We start from the raw sequence: 6,000 nt of genomic DNA, 5'->3' as shown, positions 1-6,000 counted from the left end.
GCCCACTGCAGCACACAGCTTCACTCATTGCTGCTGTCACATCTTCTCACACCTCTCCATGCCTTTAGTTTTCCTTTCTGCTAAATCTGTCTATCCTTCCAACTGCTCATTCTGTTACCCTTTTGTTCTGGCTGCAAGTCTGAAGATGCATACTCAGAGAAAAATAAGATGATTCATGGAATGTAAGCAGATCTGACTTCCCCTTGGATAGGGTTGGAACTACGAAACTTTTTACATATATTTATCCTCTAGCAGATGAAAAAGAAACCTTAAAATTAATTTGTATTGTTAGTTTCCCCCCTTCAAGTCCAGGGGAACAGTGTCAGTACAGTCTCTTTCCTTTCTTTTGCCCATCAGATTTTTGCTCCTGTTAGCAGGAAAACAGTCATCCATAAGAACTCTCTCCAGCAGATGTCAGTTCCTGCTTCTGATAATAAGAATTTTGCAATGAAAACAAGCAGAGAAAAGGGGATGATGAAGCAGGACTCTTCAGTGTCAGGAAGATGAAAAGTTTCTCTTCCTATTTACTGGTGGTGCAACAGCCGAGCTCCCATTAATTTAACTCGGGCACTCAGGATTCATGTCTCTGCTCTGTTAATCACTTCATCTTTGACTGGCAAAGCAGAAGGGGACACAAATCTGCTCTTTGTGATTGTGACAATATTCCCCTGTGCAATAAATTACATAGAAAGAGCGAATAACTCATAAGTTTAAACTGAAATTGGCAAAGATCCATTAATATTGATACAATAACAATGCTTTGATGTTTTGGGGTACTTGCATGTGGCCAATGCAGGTACTCAGGGCAGAGCCAGTTCCAAGAGGTGTCAGATAAACCCCCTGTGGCCTCTATCACCTATTGCTCTGACCTCCTCGCATCACACACCAACTGAGTCAGTCCTGTTTCCCAGCTCTCCAATTTCCTGCAACACCAAAACACACTTGTGATCCATTCACACTGCAGAGCCACCTGCTAGAGCCAGGATCCATCAGGACTTGCTCTCACAGTGAGCAGAAATCAACAGCAGAGCTCCAGCAGGAGCACCAGAGTTCTGCCATGAAATGAGCATTCCTGTAGGACTCTCAGCATGGTGCTGCTGTGCCTGAGCCTGTCCTGAGCAGGAAGCACCTCTGTGTCCTCCCTCTCCTCTAATGGTTGGTTGTGGCCCAAGGCAGCCTGGAATCAAGAAGGGACCACATCCATGCAGGGAGTACCTGAACAGACAAGGTACACAGACCAAATTCCTTCAACTTGTTTGAAATATGTACAGCTCTGCAAGTAAAGAAACAACAACTCGATACCAGTGGAAAAGGTACAGCTCAGTGGAGCAAGAAAGAAACTCTGAATTCCTAAAAAAGGAATTGGGGGAAATGGGCAAATAAAACACACTCTACTGTGACTGTTATAATCAAGTTAGCAGGAGTTGAAGGTGATTCAATTTTGAAGGCCAGGATTTTGCAGAGAGATATAATTTTGATCACATTCAATTTTGGGCACATTAAGACCCCAAAAGCCGCTTTCCAAAGAACATTTGACTTCTGATAATCAAGGTTCCTACTTCCAAATTAGGCATCTAAAATTACTTTTTCAAAACCACAGCATTCATTATTAAGGCACAATCTATTAGTAATCAATTCACTGTGTCAACTCAAATTCTAAAGAATATTCATTTATTCAAATAATTTCTTCAGAGTCAAAACTGACACTTAAGCACTCAGTATTTACATATACCCTTAAGCAACTGCTCTCTAATTATTTTTAAAATAACCATAGTAACCAAGTGTAATCATAAAACTCATATTTCAGGGCTGGCCCAGAGTGAGGACTCAGTGTTGTAAACACTGTATGAGATTAGCCCATTACAGGCAAAGAGCATGGAGACTGAGCAGCCAAAACAGATAAAATATAGGGGAAAGAATATAAACACAAAACAGACTGATCAAGGAGTTATTCTTGTTTCTTTGGAAGCAAAAAAGTAGGTTAGTTAGCTAGGAATAAGCCAAAGAAGGGGGGGTAAAAAAGGGGACATTGATGCTAAAAGCAAGTGAGACAGAAAGTAAGGGAGGCAAGTGGGAGAAAAACAGATAAGGAAAGGAATTATGGACTGGGAAAGTAGGAGAGAGAAGGGATTAGATAAAATGATCAGTTGCCACAGAGCAGAGGGCATCCAGTCAGAGCCCAGGAAGGACACTCCAAGTCCAAAGGCTCCTGCTTTGTCTGCTTTCACATAATCCACTCCTCATGTCTTGCAAAAGTTTACATGAGTGAGCAATAATGTAACCTCCCATGGAATACCACTACCTCAGCTCAGAACCTGTTTTCAAGTCAATTTTTAACATTATAGACTCCAAAACTAAATTTATCTCAAGCCAACTCCTCCACAGTGCTCAGTTCAAGTTTTATAGGGGCATCCAACATTAATATTTTTCATATCTTAAATAGTAGCAGATTCTCATAATTATTAATTTCATGATGTAGAACTTGAAAAAGAAAAATATATATCACTAAACAATGTAATTTATGGTTGTGTAAAGTATGCCTAGATCACTAATTTGTTATTTTCAAAGTCACCTCAAGATTGGCTTTTTGTTCCTTTTCAAATTTCCCTACTGCTTTCCACAAGCAGCTCTCTGTATGTTCTACAGGCTCTATGTTTGTTCTACATTCACTGCAACTGAATTGAGTTCACATTTGTGTGTCACATCTGTGAATGCTTTCTGCTCCCTTTATAACCCTTCTGACTGGTTTTATACTGCTCACAGGGCTGGATTCCTTTGCTGACCCTGATCTGACCATGGGTAAGCTCAGGTTTAGCTCTGGTGCCCTTGTGTAGCTGCACTTTTGAGGTTTCTGCCAATAAACAGCTCACTCCCCACAGAATAACTGCTTGGGATTATTTTGCATTAGTTTAAGGAAGATTCATAGTTTAGTGCTCGGCTACGCATCTTTCCAAAGCTAAGAAAAGGCAAAAGGGGGTAGGTCATGGCCCTTTTGTCACTACATAATCATCTTCTAGCTGTAATTTCCTACTGTTTCCCAGTTTAATATTATGAATTTAGGTAAGAGTCCAGCTGTTATTTGTGCTCCATTTACCAGGCTTACTCTAAAGAGCATCTGTATATCTGGCTTGATTGGATCTTTTTTCCCATTAATATCCATCTTTCCTTTCTTTTTATTAATCCATTAGGAGACAAATTAAATTTGTATGGCTTATGTCCCAAGCCCCTATGGCAGGGGTTGGAACTATATGATCTTCAAGGTGTCCTCCAACCCACACCATTCTGTGATTGTATGATTCTCAGAAATCCAGATTAATGAAATCTGAGGCAGTCTCTCAGCATTCAAGGACTGAAATGCTTTATACTTTTATTAATGGAAGATTAAACTCCAAAAGTAGAGTTGATGGAGAAGTCCTGAGTAAAGGAGTAAATATTCAAGCATTTTCTCTTTAACTTTCAGCAGTAAAAATGTTTGTCACCTCCACATAGCTCAAACAGGAGTCAGACTAACAAAGAATAAGATGATCTGAAAACTGGGACTGAGTAAGCTTGTTTGGATTTTTCTGCCTGTGTAGTCCTACTAATTATGCTTCAGTGTTATCTGCAAGAGCATCCTCACAGCTACAATGATTAAAAATATTCATGAGTGGGCCCGGGGAATTCGAGAGTTATTAAAACACAAAGAGGCTCATATCGAAATCCTCAGAAATAACTTTCTAGGAATCACAAGTCTGTAGGACATGGAACAGGCACAGGAAAAAAAGCAGGAAGGGATTCCATTAATTTGTTTTTCTCTAGAACTCAGGCCATAACTCTGACCATTCAGTAGCCTGTGTCACACCAGAGCATTTCCTGCTGAAATTCTTGCAAAGATTTTGAGTTTCTCATGCTCCTTCCAGTGCCCTCAGAGCAGTTTTGTCATTTCCTAAATTAATGTTTCAATGTTTGGAGATTTCTCTGCAACTCTTTTTTTAAGAGAACAGTACAATCAATGCAAAAATTTTTTGCCTAAAAAATGCCTTATGGGGAATATCTTAGAGTGTTTTCCTTTTAACAAAGGCTTATGAATAATCTCCCTTTCTAAATCTATGGGTGAAGAGTCTATAGCAAGTAAGAGAAGTTTGGAAGAAATAATAAACCAGTTTTGGAACTGGTTTATTAAACATAAACAGCAAGCTTTGCTGAAGCTTAGGGAATTCTGTATTTTGGGAATTGATAAAGGGCAAATTCACTTTAGAAGATGGAGATAGAAACAAGAGATATTGAACAAGAAGATACAGGAGCTGTTCAAAGAGTGATTTTTATTTGCCATCCAGGTTGATAAGAATTCATCATAAATATTTTCCACTTCTGCTGGAGTCGGTGGGGAAACACCAGCCCTAAATGATCCAAAGCTAAACATGGAAAAAGGAGTGAGAAGAACTCAAGGGAAAAAAACCAAAACAACAACAACAAAAACCACCACCAAAAAAACCTGTTTCTGTTTGTTTCAACTCTATTACATTTCTTTCAAATCAAAGTTCTTCTGTCTAAGCCTCAAAAAAGCTGCCTTCTCAAAGTTACTGAAATTCCCTGCCTGATTTCTGAGGGAAGCTCAGACAAAACCAAAGGACTCCTGGAGAATGTTATCATTCCAAGGATGCAGTGTTTTCCAGCAGAAAGATAATTTTTCCAGAAACTGTAAGCATTTTAAATACCAATACCAGTGTTGATTCAATTACTTAAGGTTAATATTTCAGTCAACACTTTTAAATATTGTATAAATTAATTTTCCTGCTATTCCCATAGCTTTGAGTATTTGAACTTAAAAATTAAATTCTGCTTATATTAAAAAGTGTTTCAGAATTCTATTAAAAAAACTTGAAGGAGAGGGCAAAGAAAGAATCTTCCCTGCTAAGACTACTGCCTATTTAAAATCTTGTGGGTTATTGGTTTTTTATTCCTTTAGGAAAATGGAAATGGCACTCATTGGAAGGTCCAGCAGAGAAGCATTGGCTGTATAAACTGGGTTATAGATGTAATGGTAAAGGTTTTATACAGAATCCCAAAAAAGTAACCAGAAAAATCTCTCCGGCTCCAGTAAGCTTTGTGCCTATGCCTGATTTTATTAAGATAACAGTTTTGCCTTCTCTCCTCCCAGGTGGCTGATTTTTTTAATGTACTGCCTTTTTCTTTATATTTCTTTATGTCTTAGAGAATATTTGTGTGTTTTCTCTTGTCTGAATACTGGGAGTTTTATTATGCCTTAAAGGAGCATAAATAAAGCTATTAAAAGAACATGTATATTTCTCTTCCTAAATCTCAAGGTGAAATTTATTTTCAAACTAGGTTTGTCCTTCATTTCTACTATTGTTTGAATATGTTGATTTTATGCAGATCAGAAGTGCAGCACTTTCTAGCACTTTGAGTTCTTAGTACAAGAAAAAAAGTATTTATAGGTGACTGAAAAGTGGTGAGTTCAGTTTTCACTCCATAGGAAAAGAGTATGGGAAAAGGCACAGCTCCAATGTACTTGGCAGAAGACAAGTGAACGGATTGCAGAGTAGAAACTGGATTAGAAAATAAGGCTCCTTTTTTTTCTTTCTAGAGATTACCTGAGAACTTCAGCTTATGAAAATAAACCATTTAAATACCCTATTTTCCACTGTTCTGAAACAGTCATGCTTCTCTGACAAGCAATAAAAAAATTGCTTCACTTCCACAGAAGTTTAGTGGCATTAAACACAGGCATAGCCAATAATATGGCGTGGCCAGACACCAAATTCTGAATATACTGCCCTCAGCTTGCACAGATGGAGCAGCAAGGGGCACCTTGGCTGGCACAGCTCTGTTAACCCTGCAGGCTGACATGTCCCAGCTGGACACAGCCCAGTGCAGAGTGCTGAGCCAGGAGAGACACTCAGGGCTGCACCTCACCTCTCCTTCCTGACTTCTGCCTGTCCCTGCAAAGGGATTAAAAGCACATTCTCTAAACATCCAATGGAGTTTTTTCAGCCTTAA

The sequence above is a fragment of the Ammospiza caudacuta genome, chromosome 7 (genome assembly GCF_027887145.1).
Source record: "Ammospiza caudacuta isolate bAmmCau1 chromosome 7, bAmmCau1.pri, whole genome shotgun sequence".
Taxonomy (NCBI): Eukaryota; Metazoa; Chordata; class Aves; order Passeriformes; family Passerellidae; genus Ammospiza; species Ammospiza caudacuta.
Note: the sequence above shows the minus strand (reverse complement) of the source record.